This window comes from Amia ocellicauda, unplaced genomic scaffold (assembly GCF_036373705.1).
Source record: "Amia ocellicauda isolate fAmiCal2 unplaced genomic scaffold, fAmiCal2.hap1 HAP1_SCAFFOLD_101, whole genome shotgun sequence".
Lineage (NCBI taxonomy): Eukaryota > Metazoa > Chordata > Actinopteri > Amiiformes > Amiidae > Amia > Amia ocellicauda.
This window is the reverse complement of record NW_027102666.1, coordinates 41,909-59,996: the sequence shown is the minus strand read 5'-3', so window position 1 is coordinate 59,996 and position 18,088 is coordinate 41,909. Positions and strand designations below refer to the sequence as shown.

At 44.0% G+C, this 18,088-nt stretch overlaps 2 non-coding genes across 2 annotated transcripts; both read right to left on the bottom strand.

The window, feature by feature from the left end:
* Positions 1-9,274: 9,274 nt before the first annotated feature.
* On the bottom strand, positions 9,275-9,347 carry trnav-aac (transfer RNA valine (anticodon AAC)). Its single transcript has one exon. It is a non-coding gene; the product is annotated as a tRNA-Val (tRNA).
* An 871-nt stretch (positions 9,348-10,218) lies between these two features.
* On the bottom strand, positions 10,219-10,291 carry trnav-cac (transfer RNA valine (anticodon CAC)). Its single transcript has one exon. It is a non-coding gene; the product is annotated as a tRNA-Val (tRNA).
* Positions 10,292-18,088: the final 7,797 nt, after the last annotated feature.

The window sequence follows — 18,088 nt, the reverse complement described above, 5'->3', positions numbered from 1 at the left end:
ATCAACGTACCCTTCCGCTTCGGTAAAGTTAAGTTGTCAAACTACATTTTCGACCCCTGAAACAGTGTGTACATTATTAAAATGGCTACCTCGAGGGGTTATGTAGATCCTAGCGCCAATGTGGATTATTACAAGATGCAAGATGGAACGGCTTGCCCGGTTTTGTAGGAGCCCCCACAATGTATGGCGCCGGTCTAGGAGGACTCTTTCGTGGTCTCTTTAGAATGGCCGTACCCCTGCTTAAGAGAGGCTTTGCTATAGCCAGACCCCACTTGAAATCAGCGGCTAAAAATATTGTTAGTGACGTGTTCACCAATGTTATGAACCGGGCAGCTAGCCATGAGCATCAGGAGGGTTCGGGTCTCATGGTAATGGCGAGGAGGGGGGGTAAAAGAAGAAACAGCATGTGTCCACCAGGGCGACGATGATCCGTGGCTAACAGAAAACGAAGAATCTCTCATTCTCCAACATATCGTGGAAACACTCGGAGAAGGAAGCAGCACAAGAAAAAACCTGCAAAAAGAAAGTCTCAAAGAAAGAAAAATAGAGCCTCAGGATATATCTTTTAAACATGTCTTTTGTCCACAGTCTATTGGAAGAATGCGTCAAATCAGAACTGGATCTGTTTACAGTTCCATACACTCAAACGAGTATAGATAAGAGCATATATGTAGAGATTCCCCCTCTTTCTGCAATTTCAGACATGGCCCCTCTGGAGTTTTTTATAGCTGGCAATGGCGAGGATTATAATGATTTGAATAACACATTTATTTTAATGAACTGTAAAGTGACTAATGAGGATGGCGATGCAATCGAGAAGACGGCCAACGCTGGGGTCATCAATTACCCGGTGGCCACCATGTTTTCACAGGTGGATGTGACCCTGGGAGATCGGCTCATTAGTCAAAGCAGCAATACTTACCCCTATAGAGCCATGATGGAGTGTATCCTTAATTATAGTGAGGAGACCCTAAGCAAACAGTTCAGCCCCGGCCTTTTCTTCAAAGACAACCCGGAAGCTATGGACGACAAGGATCCAGAGGGACTCAATAAGGGTTTGCAAAAAAGAACGGCCTCTTCAACAGAAGGGAGGACCTTTGAGCTAATGCGGCATATCAATGCAGACATATTTTTCCAAGAAAAACTCATGCTCAACGGGGTAGACATTAAAATTAAAATGATCCGTAGTAAAAGTGCTTTTTATCTGATGACCCCTGATACTGAAAAATATAAACTGACCATATTATCGGCCTCGCTGTTTGTGAAAAAAGTGTCCGTCTCCCCGGCGGTTAAACTAGGACACGCGCAGGCGTTAAGTACCCGATCGAAAGAGTCTATATGAAAGTCCACAGTATCCCTGCAGGGACACGGGTGATGAACCAGGAAAATCTGTTTCTAGGACAGCTCCCAAAACAGGTTATTATTGGTCTCGTGGATAATGATGCATTTACCGGGGTTTACAACAAGAACCTTTTTAACTTTAAACATTATAACGCGGAATTTATAGCGTTGTACGTCGATGGTGTGCAGGTTCCATCCAGACCTTTTCAACCTGACTTTGAAAACGGCAATGCGGTTCGTGAATATTACAGTGTAGTACTGGCTACGGGTCGCCATCTCAAGGATCAAACTCTGCTGATCGATCGCCGGGAATACTGCAGCGGTTACACCCTGTACGGTTTCAACCTGACCCCTGACGAAGAGTGTGGACAACATTTTTCACTGATGAAGACGGGCAATATGCGTTTGGAGATGCGTTTCAAGCAGCCTCTACCACGCACTGTAAATATGGTCGTGTATGCTGTGTTTGACAACATTATTGAGGTGAATCGGAGGAGAAACGTTCGGTATGATTATTATTAAAATGAACACCAGAGAGCTCAACCACATCATGAATGCCCTGGCCGGCTCACGGAAACTGTTTCAAGGAGTCTACGCCTGCGATCAGCTACCTAAATTTAAGATCAAGAATTTACCTGCAATGTACATAATCAACACACACCCTAAAAATATGCCCGGAGAACATTGGCTGGCTATTTATCTAAGGGAGGACCACCGTGGTGAATTTTTTGATTCCTATGGAAACCCCCCGGATTTCAGACCTTTCCCTCGGAAGATCAATAACTTTCTGCTCAACAACTGTCAAGAAACCATTTACAGCGGTCGTCAAGTACAAAGTCTTCAGACCTTCACTTGTGGTCAGCACTGTGTGTTTTTCTTATATCATAGATCTAAAGGAAGGTCATACCCCGATATTATGGCCTTGTACAGTGAGGATTTAGGCCAAAATGATAAAAAAGTGGCAGAGTTTGTCAGTACACTGTGGACCCCCCTTATAACACAATGACTTACGACCCTAGCCAGTCATGTATACAGATGGGGTGTTCTTGTGAGGATTTTAAAAGATGTCATGCGTGTTAAGGTGAAAAAATAAAGAAAACAGCCTTTGAATCATTAGTTTTGTTTTTATTCAAAACAATTCTTATACAAAGCAGGGGTTATGTTATAAATAAATGTACAACATTTGAAAATAAAAAAAAATAAATAAAAAATTGTTTGTCGGGTCATTATTTACAGGGGAGACAAATAAAAACATGAGATTAATAAGCTTCCCAACGATGGATAGATCCTGAGGATGGTCGCTAAGCACGGTCAGAGTAATGAGATATCGGAGTCAGATCAGGCTACACCTCTTTACACAGATGGATTTTTTGTCGCGTTTCCTGGTTAGGAACTGTGGATTGGGGCATGTTCAGACAGGCCATCGCCTGTAGGAAAGCATTCCAGCCTACAGGTCGGCGACTCTCGGGTACCTTATTAGTGCTATTGACACTCTTCAACAAATCAAACATGTGTGAACCTTTGATCAGTTGTCCTTTAAAAACAAATTCACCCTGTTCATTCCAAGCCGTTACCCGCGGTTTCTGAACCATTTTGCGCAGGATATATTCTGCATGTCTCCTGCTTCTGGCCGGCATGTTTCTCAAAACATCCGTTACAACATCTCCCTCTGAACTCTCAACAGGTTCGGTCACCGCAACATCTTTATCAACCGTACCCCCCGCATCAGCCCCAGAACCATTTTCTTGAGAGGCCATGGTTAAAGTTAAAATGTTTTGATCTTTTTCACCCTGTCTAACCAGACGGAGGTAACGCTGTAACGTGTTGGTATACAACTGGGCTTTGGAATACTGATTTAAATCGGCCCTGGCCTGTATAGCTTTCATTTCAGAGTCCAGGTTGTTTTCGGCCGTTTGTCTAATGGGCTCTTGCCCGACAACATTTTTTCTCAGTTTCTCAAGCTGCTCCTGAGGGATCAAAAACATTTTCTGAGCATATTCCATTATTAACCCACTCTGGAAGCTAGAAGACTGGTTAGGAAAGGCACGGCTATGCTCAACAGCGGTCCTATAAAACCCCTGGTTTGATTAATCTTCTTTCTTTTTCTTTTAATAGAATACTTCTTATTAGCGATGATCTTGATAACCGCTTTTTGTTTTTTGAGTTTAGAATGTTAAGAAGGGGTTAGGGGTATATTACCGTGTAAGATGTTAAAAGCTATTTCACACATGGTCTCGATCAAATCCGAGGGGGCCCCTGCCAGCACAGCTTTCCTATGGCGCAGGCTCCCCTCAAATAACATTTGCAAAAGTGGCAGATTTCTTTTAATCCGAACAGACATTCTTATTTATTTCCTTTTCTTTAGCACATACACTGCCGGCCAATCGGGCGGGCACAAACCTGTTCTGAGGCGAAAGTCTTCTGGGGTTTGTGCTTTTAAGTCCGCAATCAAGTACCCGTAGGGTTTTTTGGTGGCATCCTCAAATGCCTCCAAAAAGAACTTGGTCTGGTTAGGGTACATTTGACGAGCCAAGACGGTGACCTGTAGTTTATCTCTGGGGTTTTTAAAAAGAATTATATAATTGGCATTTAAATTAATAGTGCGGCTTTTTTTACCTTGAAAAAATAGATTTTGAACTAAATAAAGAATACTTAAATTCCTATGATGAGTGTACTTTGTGAAAGCTTTTTCCACTTCACTGTTGTCACCGGCCTGCTCCATCAGGTCATCAAGGATCACTAGGTTAGTTTGACCGGGCGGGAACAAGTCATCGTCTTACAACGAGGCGGGGAGACCTTGCACAAATTTCAGATTATTTTTTTTCGAAGCCAAATCATCGTAGACAGGTTGCCAGCAAGAGTAACACCACACTATGTTGTCAAGAGCTTGGGACACGGTTGCGTCCACATCTTCTATGATGTTCCTTATAAGATAGCTCTTCCCCGAATTGGAGGGACCGGCTATAATACAGGAGAAAGGGTGTTGAAGTCTGTTATCAAAACCACCGCTAATATCCATAAGGCAGAGTGGTATAATCAGTCTTCAACACTCCTTTATTGTACACCACCCTGAACCGTTTGTTTAGTGATCTATTTTCCAACGTGTACTCCTTTTTATTGCGATAGATCTGATTTCCGGCTGTAATAATCTCACGAGGAGGCGCGTCTTTCTCGGTTACAAAACTTTCTACCAGGGTCGTCAGAGACTTGATGTTAATGAGCTTGTTGTTACAATGGTTCAGAGTGAAACCCTTAACTTTCATACAGGTCTTACCCGCAGCCGTTCTGTATGCGTCTTAGGACCCCCTGAAACAAACTCCACTATGTGGTCCTGAGGATCTAGTTCGCTCGTTAACTCCCCAAGGTAGTCCCCGAGGGGAGGGACCCAATCCCCTGGCCTGGTGACAAAGATTACAGAGTCAGAATCATGATAGAGTGTGCGTTCCTGCAACTGATCCATTAAGTTGTACAGTTCAAGCCGGGCGTAAGCCGTGGTAAAAACCGCTATGAAAACATTAACGTTCCCCTGTTTGGTGGGGAAATCTTTAGGGGCCCTCCACTGGACCTGTGCCACGTGGTCATTTAAGAATTGAAGGTGTGATACTGCATGTTGTTTGGAAAACATAAATTCTATAAACTGTTCAGGGGTTTTAATCAAGGTTGTGTTTAGACGGTAATTTCTTTCCCCAAACTTACCCCACAGACTGTTTAAAATCAGTTTGGACATTTGTCTCTTGGCGGGGTTTACAGTTATGTTCCTGCAACTTGGTGATGTCTGAAAAGGCAACCCTCTGTTGAGAGTTTAAGCCAGCCCTCTGATGAAGCGTTAAAGCCTCTTGCAGAGCTTGGGGTTCAGGCATGTCGGGGGTGAGTAGTTTTATTAAACTGTAAGCAAAACAGAGCTTATTGTCCCCACTGGAACTCACCACTAATTGCCTGAGCTTGGTCCTAATTATGTCGTTCTTCAAGCATTTCGACAGTCTTCTAAGCGCCCCACCCTCAGGGTTACGAACCACATTCATTACCAGAGACAGACTTTCATCAGCTAAGATGGCTGCGTTACTTTGCAATAACGCTTCGATTTTAGCCAGACATCTAAATTATCTCCACTCAGCATTACAGATAGGTTGCTAAACAAATCATCCCCTCTGAGTTCTAACTGTACAACATCTCGAGGTCTGACCCTTTCAGCAACCTGTTCAAGCATTTTCTGCAAGGCCTCGTGTATGTTGACAAATATTTCTGCATAATTGTCACAATTTAAAAGTTCTGCAAAATTAAAACACTGAATCATTTCAAAATTGTTATAGGCCGGTCTATCTATAATCACGGGATCACTGGTACTCTTGGACACATCATCATTTTGAACAAAGCCTTCACCCCCTACATTCTCACAGAGCATGTCCTCCACAGCCTTATCAGTCTCAGAACCCTCCACATTCCGAACACCCCCACTGCTGACATCTACAAAACCCCCTTTTTGAGGAGGCTCATTTAAAGCCTGTAAAAGTCCTTCAAAGATATCCAACCGGTTAATGTCAAGACCCTCCTCTATAGTGATGGCTGCTTCTGCCGCCATCCTGTGTTCTAATTGTTTCAAATCATTTATAATAGGGGCAGAATTTGGTCGGGGTAGCTCCTCCAAAGACTCCACCATTTCAAACAAATCGGGGTGAACTAGGGGGTGAACCTCTATAAGCGCTACCGGTGGGAGGTGGTTATTTAGATCATTGACCATCTGTAACAGGTCGGGGTTCACAGGTAAGTCTGTTAATTCACATTCTATCGGTGGTAATTGGGGGTTATTTAAATAATTTATCATTTGTAATAGTTCCAGGTTCATTGGGACATCAGAGGAGTTCACAACAGGGCCGGGGATGTTCTCTCGGGAAGGTCTTTTTGGGGCCCTAGCTTGTTCATAATCCTTTAGTTTGTGAGTTCTTTTACCAAGTCAGGACATTTTTTAATTTATTTTTTATTTTTCCAACAACCCACAATAGTAAGGCGTTTTGTGTCTATTTAAACATTAAATACGGTACAATTCGTTAGTAAGGGTATTAATAAGGGTGTTTTGGCTCTCTATCACCAGGTTTTGCCCCACTAACACAAGTCTTTGATTTTGTAACAAAGTATGTAGCAACTCATGCCGACCTTCAGGAAGTAGCTCCGGGGGCTGGTGGCCTGGCTCAGCTTCAAAGGATGGTCTCTCCGGTAAATCTCGGTCGAAGGAGGCAGGGAGCGAGTGTATACTCATGGACGGAGACCAAGAAGGCCTTTGCGGTGACACCCTGGCCAAGCGCAGGGTTACTGTTTCGCGTTTCGGTAGCCAAGAAACGGGTCTGGGGGGACGATGTTGAAACTAGGCCGTCGTTGGGTGGTGTGTCAGACCTGACTGACGGCGACCCCTGAGGTTGTTGGATGCCTGTATTTGTTCCGCCCGACAATGCGGCGGGCTGAATCTGGGGTGTTGAATTACCCCCAGAAGGCTGTGGCCTGAGTAGATGTTGGGGGGTCTCCAAGACCATCGTGGGGGATCCTCTCGGTGATCTCACCGGGAAAGATGTTTGATCCCACTTAGACGGGGTAATTGTCCTCAATAGCTCATTCACAGAATGACTATCCCAAGAGTCTTGGGAAGAATAAAAATATACATTACATTTACATCTTTAAACGGCGACAGAAATCAAACTTAAAACAACATGTCCAGGACATTCAAAACCTTTAGCTTTTTTAGACCTTTGAAAATAGCCTTAGACATTCTCTACAACGCCTTATTATTTACAGACAATATATTTATTAGGACTTGATAATTTAAAACAGAGAAGCCGCTGTAAATAAACTGTTTCTTAAATGTTTCTTTAAAAACTGTAATATTGTTAATAAAACACACACACACACAACAACATTTCATTTTTAAACGAACCTTCCAAGTGTAAACGCTTCCTGATCCCGGGACTTCCTGTTTCACAAACGTTTTCACGATCTGTTTAAATATTAAATACAATGAACACCTTCAAGCCTTTTCCTACAACCACTTTAAAACAGAAGTATAATAGCGGGAGATAAGCCAAACAACTTACTAAACCCTTTCGGACGGCTTTACTTCCTAACCAGACGGTACGGCAATCGGTCATTTCTAAACACGTTCCCCAGAAACAAGCCTAGACCTGTCCGGACTTCTAAAGATCTTTCCCAGAACCCCCCGCCCTACAGGAAACGGTCACCCATCGCTTAAATATTAGCCCTCAACGGGCAAACAAAGCCCTTTTAAAAACATTAAAGTTTGAAAGATCTTACTTACCTCCACAGAATAATCGTTTCTTATGTTTTTCGGCTGGTTTAGCTTTTTGCACCGCTGTGAAGGTAAGAGACATGTTTAACCTTTAACCACACCGCTTTATAAAAAGCTTTAACCTCTTACAGGCTGCAGATATATACTCACAGCTATCAGATACCGGGGCTGACGGCCTTTCAGATTCTTGAAAGGTTACGGTTCTCGAAGGTAAAACGAAACAAGCCCTCGATGTGGAAGGCCTTTCGTTGTCTCAAACCACGTTTCTTAATACTGTTAGACAGGATAATTTTTTAAAATTAACAAAACTGGACTCAAACATCTTACAGAAACGTTATACAAACAAACAGGGGTTTAGTTCTTACCCGGTCGGCAGACAGCCTGTCTAGGGACAACCACTTCTCTTGGTCGATCCTTGGAGACATTAATCACAGGCCTTTCGATAGTTTCTGTGTAATTAAAGAGACCGGCATTAATATATATTAAAACGTTTTCATAACTCTAATGAGCCGCTTCAAACCACACACACCCATGCATAAGAACCCATGAGCGCAAACACAAAAATCTTACCGTCGTTGTTCCAGATGATCTCCTCAGCGTTGGGAATTAACTCCTGTTGACTGGCTGAAAAATTATTTTACAGAACTTAAAACAGATGTTATAGCCTTATTTACAATACATGCACACAACACGCTCTGAGTCAATGAAAAGAATCTGAAGACTTGCCTAAAAACTCGTTTAAATCGAATCGCTGATGTTGTTTCCGGACATTGTTGATCTTTAGTCTTAAATCGAAAGGTCAGTATGAGTCTGTCGAGCTGAAGACCAGACCTTCATACTTATACTGATGGCCACATGCCGGATCTGCTTGTAAGGCATTGTTCTGGTCTGGCCTTTGTGCCGCCCTGTTACCAATTAACATATCAAAACCAACCAATAAAATGACACTGCATCAAATTTCAAATAGAAACCAAGATGGAGACGATCTCTCTCCTCTCTACTCTAAACTTTTATTAGAACCTTTTGGTCTCTCAAAAAAACATTTTTAAACATCAAGACCTATAGTCAACAACCACTAAGAATATTTCAGGCCTTTATAAGCACTAAAAAACAACCTGAGCCTAGAAAATAACTATAAAGATCAAAAATAACTAGCGCTTTTACAGTGATTTTTTTTTTTTTTTATAGCGATGCTATGTTTGGTATTAAACAAGTCACAAACTACTCAGAACAGCGTTTATCCCCGCAAAAGATATATTTGGGTTTATTTTACAAAGCTTATAAATTATATAGGTTAAAAGTATTCTGAATGTTTTGATATCACACGCCATACCAACTGTTGTCTTCTACACCTTACGGTAGCAACAAATCTAACTACTGCTTTACTTTAACAATAATAATGACGGCGACCACGATGACAACAAGAACAACAACAACAAGAACAACAACAACAACATCATCATCATCATCATCATCAGATTTTAATTAAAAGTGGCTACACCAGCGTTTACAATTTCAACCTGTCGACGGACGGACGCTCTGAGTGCATCGATTGCGGGCACTCCAATGAAGAAAAGACACTCACCGCCTCCGGGGAACCACGAGGGCAAGAATGACGAAAAGGGCCAGCCCACAGTAGGCTGTTTCCGCCCGGTTTCGAACCGGGGACCTTTCGCGCGTTAGGCGAACGTGATAACCGCTACACTACGGAAACTGACACCGCTGCCTCTTGCTTCAAATGGTTACCGTTAAAGCCTACTGGTAAAACGGGCTCAGGTGTTTCAGGTCGGCTAGGCTGTGAGATGGCGTCTGAAGTGCGGCGAAAGGATGCCATTTTCACTGACCTGTTTGGCATTGCTAAAGGGCACATCAGGACACTTCGGAAACTCTTTTAAAGGCAGGACGCCCTGCGCTCTGACAGTGCCTGCACTTAACCCAACAAGGTGATGCTGAATGGCTTGTTCAAACGTCTGGTGGTCTTCCTTCACCACCAGACTATCAGAGCTATTGTGCCTTCTACACCTTACGGTAGCAACAAATCTAACTACTGCTTTACTTTAACATTAATAATGACGGCGACTACGACGACAACAAGAATAACAACAACAACATCATCATCATCAGATTTTAATTAAAAGTGGCTACACCAGCGTTTACAATTTCAACCTGTCGATGGACGAACGCTCTGAGTGCACCGATTTCGGGACACTTCGGAAACTCTTTCAAAGGCAGGACGACCTGCGCTCTGACAGTGCCTGCGTTTAGCCCTACAAGGTGATGCTGAATGGCTTGTTCAAACGGCTGGTGGTCTTCCGTCACCACCAGACTATCAGAGCTATACTGCGCCTTCAACTACATAAGAGTAACAGCAATGTCGCCGATCCTGCTACGGTCGTATTGTAACGCAACAACATGTATCGATTTTAAAAGTGTCAGTTCCAGTGCCTCGCAAAGCTACCCTTCTGCGATCGTTTGTTCTCAAGGTCAGGATTTCTTGCCACTCCGAGGAAGAGAAAACGACGGCCGGCCTTGGGGCAGAGAGATGGCGACGGGTAACACGGCACTGGCACGCATGCACCGCGGGTTGTTTCCGCCCGGTTTCGAACCAGGGACCTTTCGCGTGTGAGGCGAACGTGATAGCCACTACACTACGGAAACCGACCCGTCCTGGTGTTTCAAATGGCTCCCATCGAAGCCGGCTGGTAAAACGCGCACAGGGGTTTCCCGTGGGCCAGCCTGTGAGATAAAGGTTTCTATTTTCACTGACCTATTTTGCATTGCTCAAGGGCACATCAGGACACTTTGGAAACTCTTTCAAAGGAAGAACGCCCTGAGCTATGACAAGACTTACACTTACCCCAACAAGGTGATGTTCAATGGCTTGTTCAAACAGCTGCTGCTCGTCTTGTGCCACCATCAGACAATCACAAAGCTATTGTGCCTTCTACACCTTACGGTAGCAACAAATCTAACTACTGCTTTACTTTAACAATAATAATGACGGCGACCACGACGACAACAAGAAAAACAAGAACAACAACAACAACAAGAACAAGAACAACAACATCATCATCATCATCATCATATTTCAATTAAAAGTGGCTACACCAGCGTTTACAATTTCAACCTGTCGACGGACGGACGCTCTGAGTGCACCGATTTCGGGACACTTAGGAAACTCTATCAAAGGCAGGTCGCCCTGCGCTCTGACAGTGCCTGCACTTAGCCCAACAAGGTGATGCTGAATGGCTTGTTCAAACGGCTGGAGGTCCTCCGTCACCACCAGACTATCAGAGCTATACTGCGCCTTCGACTACATAAGAGTAACAGCAATGTCGCTGATCCTGCTACGGTCGTATTGTAACAGCTACAACATGTATAGATTTTAAAAGTGTGAGTTCCAGCGCCTCGCAAAGCTACCCTTCTGCGATCGTTTGTTCTCAAGGTCAGGATTTCTTGCCACTCCGAGGAAGAGAAAACGACGGCCGGCCTTGGGGCAGAGAGATGGCGACGGGTAACATGGCACTGGCTCGCGTGCACCGCGGGTTGTTTCCGCCCGGTTTCGAACCGGGGACCTTTCGCGTGTGAGGCAAACGTGATAGCCACTACACTACGGAAAACGACCCGTCCTGGCGTTTCGAATGCCTCCCATCGAAGCAGGCTGATAAAACGCGCACAGGCGTTTCCCGTGGGCCAGCCTGTGAGATAAAGGTTTCTATTTTCACTGACCTATTTTGCATTGCTAAAGGGCACATCAGGACACTTCGGAAACTCTTTCAAAGGCAGGATGCCCTGCGCTCTGACAGTGCCTGCACTTAACCCAACAAGGTGATGCTGAATGGCTTGTTCAAACGGCTGGTGGTCTTCCGTCTCCACCAGACTATGAGAGCTATACTGCGCCTTCAACTACATAAGAGTAGATAGTAGGGTTTTTTGGGCGCGGCCTATTTTGTTATGACGTATGCCCTAAGCTTATTAATATTCCTACGTCATAATTGGGGGGCGTGATTTTAGGTAGAGTTATTTCCTTAATTATTCCTACGTCATATCCGTCAGAAAGTGTGCACCCATAAAACCCTGAACAACAAGGCCACCCATAAATACCCCCACCCCTCTGAAGGCAACGCCCCGAAACTCTCCTCTCTATTTAAGAACCCGCGCTTCTTTTAGGCAATACCTCTTTAATTCTCAGCTTCTGAAACATCCCGCTTCTTCAACATGTCCAGCGACATCAACATGAAACCCCGCAAGAAACAATCCCGGGCAAGGGTTCCTGTACTCACCAATTTGAAGATTGAATGCTCCTGGGTGTTGTTCTGGGGGGCTCGACGGGGTTACCGCTTTAAAAGGGATCCCAGCTATGTTGGAGTGGAGCTTCTTGCTTTGGGAGAGAAGGAGGGTACGTTGGAACCTTTTGAGACGGTAATTGAATACTCTTATGAGGACTGGTTGAAGGTGATGGCCTGGAGAGATCTGGGGCTTGTGGATAAGACTCTAGAAGGCTTGCAAGAGGGTCCAAGAGAATGCGAAATGGAGTCTCCGACTCAGGGTTTTGAAAGGTGTGAATGGGAAAGCTTGCAGAACTACGGTAGAGTGGTGAAGAGTCTATCTCAAACTACAGATCGTAAGGTTTTGTTTAGCAGTACCCTGATTACAAACCCTATTGAAGGGGGTGTGGAGGATCCAGAAAAACAGGTTACTGAAATTATGTTTGACGCCGTGGACTGGCCGTTCTTGAAAGAGGTCATAAACTGTATAAATGATGGTTTTGACATCTTGACCAAATGTTCGCAACTGGATTTGGTTAGAAGGAGAATATGCTGGATTATGGATTATATATCCCCCTTGAATGACGACGACGATGATAAAACCGACGACGTGTGGGGTTTTGGAGGGGGGTCTGACGGCTCAGGGGCTACTCTCTTCTAAGAGGGCGGTGTGTCGTGACGTAGTGAAGAGATAGGATAAAAGGCGCAACAATTCATTCATGGTTTAAAATTAAAGAGAATGTCTTACCCGAAAGCTGCGGACGTCGACAGGCTCTACAGGCCTCTTCAAACCCGGGATCACCCCTGGTTCTATTCCCCAGATTTTGTATACACTCTGGAACCCTCTGACTGCGGTTACCCTCCAAGACCTCAGACCCCGGTCCCTCAGGACGAAACAACATGCGGTGCGATGGATGTCCAAATGAGTCTCGGGGATCCCCAGCCTCTGGAGCTCATGGAGGGCCTCGATTTTGCCGAACTGTCTACCGTCTGTGCGTCTCAGGAGGGGGTCAGTCCAATGGATGTAGAAACACCCCACAAACCACCAGGCGACCCAATGAGCATCGGACTGTCCCAGGGGCGTGATGAAGACGCAGGATTTATGCCCGGGGTATGTGACCAAGTAAGCAGAGTGGTTAAAAGCACCCTGGTGTATATTCTGAGTGCTCTCATCGACCGAGCTCTGAAAGAAGTCTGTCGGGGGTGTGAAGTGAATCACCCCAGTCAGTTGAGACACAGTTGTTTGTTTGAACCAGACCGTTACTATTTCCTGTTCTATTTCAACGTGTTTTACAGAAGACTGAACAAACCGTGGCTGAAACCGGCACTAATCAAGGCGCTGTCTTACTCCCACATACATGTCACTGCGGGACAAGTCCAGAAAATCATAGATGAGATTTTGCTGGAGCTGAAAAAGGAGCCGTTTATAATAGAGAAACTTGGGCAGCTGGTCAATGACCTGGATGAGCCGAGTAGAAAAACCGCTGGCAAGCTAAAAGCTTATTTCTTCAGTAAAGAAGTTAAAGCTGGGGGCAGCGACGAGGAATTCGACATCTACGCCACTGATTCAGACTCTGACCTGAACTAAGGGACTTTGAACATGGGGAATGTTCTGGACTGCTTCTGCAACTGGTTCTGTCATCAACACTCTGTAGCTAACCTGAGAGCGCTATTACACCATGTGCTTGACAGAAAAGTAGCCAACGCGAGCCTTTTCTCTACAGATTTAACCATCGATGAGGATCAACTTTCAAACCTGGAAAAGTGAATGGCTGCTGTAACAAAGACCGGGGGGTACGAACACTGGGATGAAGCGCTCAAGGGGGCCAAGAATGATATTAGGCCATATCATCAACATCTGTATGACCTTTTGCTGAGCATGTTTAATACACCTCTGTTTACTTTTAAAATAGGTCATATTGTTGTTTTATTTACATATGTAACTGAGGTGTGTGCCTACAAGATAAAGAAACAGGTATATTTGTTGATATAGATCAAGTAACCAATCATCTGATTTCTTTTTGTCTGGACCGTAGAAAAAATTGTTGTGTATGTTATACTTTTCTCAAATGTCTAAAAAGGGGTATCTGCTCTCCTGAAGTTGAATAAAAAACCTTGTATAAAAACTTTGCGCATAGTGTGGGTCTGTTTGGTTATTTGACAGAATGACTCGGCAAGCTCCCCAAATGCAGGAACTATACTACAACCCAGCCAAGATTGGGGGTTTGGCGGGTAAGAAGGGTTTTCAAAGAGGACTCGCTGAGGCCGGAGTGAAGGTTAATGATGTGGTTGTTTCAGAATGGTTACGGGAACAAGACGCCTATACCTTACATAAACCTCTCAGGATTAACTTTAAAAGAAACCGCGTATATGCAACTGACATAGACTCACAATGGCAAATGGATCTAGTCGATATGTCAAATTTATCAAAACATAACAATGGTCACAAATTGATGTTGATGTGTATCGATGTGTTATCAAAATATGCCTGGGCTCGCATTCTACATAATAAAACAGGTCGGGCGGTGACAAGGGCCTTTGAGGATATATTGTCCCAGGGTCGATGTCCTAAAAAACTGCAGACTGATAAAGGAAAAGAGTTTCTCAACAGAGAATTTCAGAATCTACTGAAGAGACACAAAATACATCATTTCACCACCGGTAATGAGCTTAGGGCATCGGTAGTGGAGAGGTTTAACCGCACCATAAAGACCAAAATGTGGAGATATTTTACAGCGGTCAACACGTTCAAGTATTTTGATAAAGTTCAAGATTTTATCGATGCTTACAACCAAGGGTATCACACCAGTATTAAAATGAAGCCTTTAGATGTTGATCAAAGTAATTCTTTTAAGGTCTATAAAAAATTATACCGACCATTTATTAAGAAGGGAAAAACTACTTATTAGTTCAACATCGGTGATGTGGTTCGCGTTTCAAAGCTAAGGAGTACTTTTGCCAAAGGTTATGAACAAACATTTTCTGACGAATATTTTACAGTTACCGAACAGTTGGCTAGAGACCCCCCCGTGTACCGGTTAAAAGACTATGACAGGGAGGATATAGAAGGAACGTTTTACGAAGCCGAGTTACAAAAAATTATTGTGGGTAAAGACAGTGTATACAGAGTTGAAAAGATATTAGCTGAAAAAACCCAGAACCGGAAAAAATATGTGTTGATGAAATGGCTTGGATGGCCTGAAAAGTTCAATAGTTGGGTCCCGGAACAACAGGTTTGCGATATTCAATCCTTATAACAACATGCCCGCGGGTGTGTTGGGGGCATTACTTTCGATTCTCAAGATGGAATCAGGAGGCTTCTACGTGACTCTACCCAGTAATGCCTCTCTCGATATATATCCTAAAAATGAAATATCCAGTTACACGGTACAATTTGGAAAATCTATAGATCTAAGGGGGTCGTGGGAAGTGGGGTTGGCGGAAATACAGTATCCTTACACTTGGGCTGTTTTACAAGATAAGGATGCCACCTTCGCCATTTTTGATGATGTTAAAAAGAGTCAATGGACATTCACGATACAAGGAGGTTATTATGACAATGTGGATAAAATATTAGATGAGATGCATAAACAGTTCTCAGAAGGCACCCCCAACATCAAGCTATATTACAACCCTATTAAAAACAGAGTGTACAAGGTGTCAAAACCAGGTATTAGCATTCAAACCAGCGGCCAACTGGGGCGTATATTTGGGTTCTATTCTGACACAGAGAGCAGGTTCTCAGAAGTGGTGGGGCGGCTTTTACACTCTTTATGTGTATACGGATATCATAACCCACCAGAGGGTCGGGGATAGTTATGTCCCCCTTTTGAGAAATGTACTTAATAAAGGTAAAAGCAATGACATGGTCACAATTACTTATGACAAACCACACTACGTACTAGTCTCAAAGACCCACTTTGACAACATCACGATCGAAGTAAAATCGGATCAGAATATCAACGTACCCTTCCGCTTCGGTAAAGTTAATGTCAAACTACATTTTCGACCCCTGAAACAGTTTGTACATTATTAAAATGGCTACCTCGAGGGGTTATGTAGATCCTAGCGCCTATGTGGATTATTACAAGATGCAAGATGGAACGGCTTGCCCGGTATTGTAGGAGCCCCCACAATGTATGGCGCCGGTCTAGGAGGACTCTTTCGTGGTCTCTTTAGAATGGCCATACCCCTGCTTAAGAGAGGCTTTGCTATAGCCAGACCCCACTTGAAATCAGCGGCTAAAAATATTGTTAGTGACGTGTTCACCAATGTTATGAACCGGGCAGCTAGCCATGAGCATCAGGAGGGTTCGGGTCTCATGGTAATGGCGAGGAGGGGGGTAAAAGAAGAAACAGCATGTGTCCACCAGGGGGCGACAAAGATCCGTGGCTAACAAAAAACGAAGAATCTCTCATTCTCCAACATATCGTGGAAACACTCGGAGAAGGAAGCAGCACAAGAAAAAACCTGCAAAAAGAAAGTCTCAAAGAAAGAAAAATAGAGCCTCAGGATACATCTTTTAAACATGTCTTTTGTCCACAGTCTATCGGAAGAATGCGTCAAATCAGAACTGGATCTGTTTACAGTTCCATACACTCAAACGAGTATAGATAAGATCATATATGTAGAGATTCCCCCTCTTTCTGCAATTTCAGACACGGCCCCTCTGGAGTTTTTTATAGCTGGCAATGGCGAGGATTATATTGATTTGAATAACACATTTATTTTAATGAACTGTAAAGTGACTGATGAGGATGGCGATGCAATCGAGAAGACGACCAACGCTGGGGTCATCAATTACCCGGTGGCCACCATGTTTTCACAGGTGGATGTGACCCTGGGAGATCGGCTCATTAGTCAAAGCAGCAATACTTACCCCTATAGAGCCATGATGGAGTGTATACTTAATTATAGTGAGGAGACCCTAAGCAAACAGTTCAACCCCGGCCTTTTCTTCAAAGACATCCCGGAAGCTATGGACGACAAGGATCCAGAGGGACTCAATAAGGGTTTGCAAAAAAGAACGGCCTTTTCAACAGAAGGGAGGACCTTTGAGCTAAAGGGGCATATCCATGCAGACATATTTTTCCAAGAAAAACTCATGCTCAACGGGGTAGACATTAAAATTAAAATGATCCGTAGTAAAAGTGCTTTTTGTCTGATGACCCCTGATACTGAAAAATATAAACTGACCATATTATCGGCCTCGCTGTTTGTGAAAAAAGTGTCCGTCTCCCCGGCGGTTAAACTAGGACACGCGCAGGCGTTAATGACGGCAAACGCCAAGTACCCGATCGAAAGAGTCTATATGAAAGTCCACAGTATCCCCGCAGGGACACGGGTGATGAACCAGGAAAATCTGTTTCTAGGACAGCTCCCAAAACAGGTTATTATAGGTCTCGTGGATAATGATGCATTTACCGGGGTTTACAACAAGAACCCCTTTAACTTTAAACATTATAACGCGGAATTTATAGCGTTGTACTTCGATGGTGTGCAGGTTCCATCCAGACCTTTTCAACCTGACTTTGAAAACGGCAATGTGGTTCGTGAATATGACAGTCTAGTACTGGCTACGGGTCGCCATCTCAAGGATCAAACTCCCGGCTGATCGATCGCCGGGAATACTGCAGCGGTTACACCCTGTATGGTTTCAACCTGACCCCTGACGAAGAGTGTGGACAACATTTTTCACTGATGAAGATGGGCAATATGCGTTTGGAGATGCGTTTCAAGCAGCCTCTACCACGCACTGTAAATATGGTCGTGTATGCAGTGTTTGACAACATTATTGAGGTGAATCAGAGGAGAAACGTTATGTATGATTATTATTAAAATGAACACCAGAGAGCTCAACCACATCATGAATGCCCTGGCCAGCTCACGGAAACTGTTTCAAGGAGTCTACACCTGCGATCAGCTGCCTAAATTTAAGATCAAGAATTTACCTGCAATGTACATAATCAACACACACCCTAAAAATATGCCCGGAGAACATTGGCTGGCTATTTATCTAAGGGAGGACCACCGTGGTGAATTTTTTGATTCCTATGCAAACCCCCCGGATTTCAGACCTTTCCCTCGGAAGATCAATAACTTTCTGCTCAACAACTGTCAAGAAACCATTTACAGCGGTCGTCAAGTACAAAGTCTTCAGACCTTCACTTGTGGTCAACACTGTGTG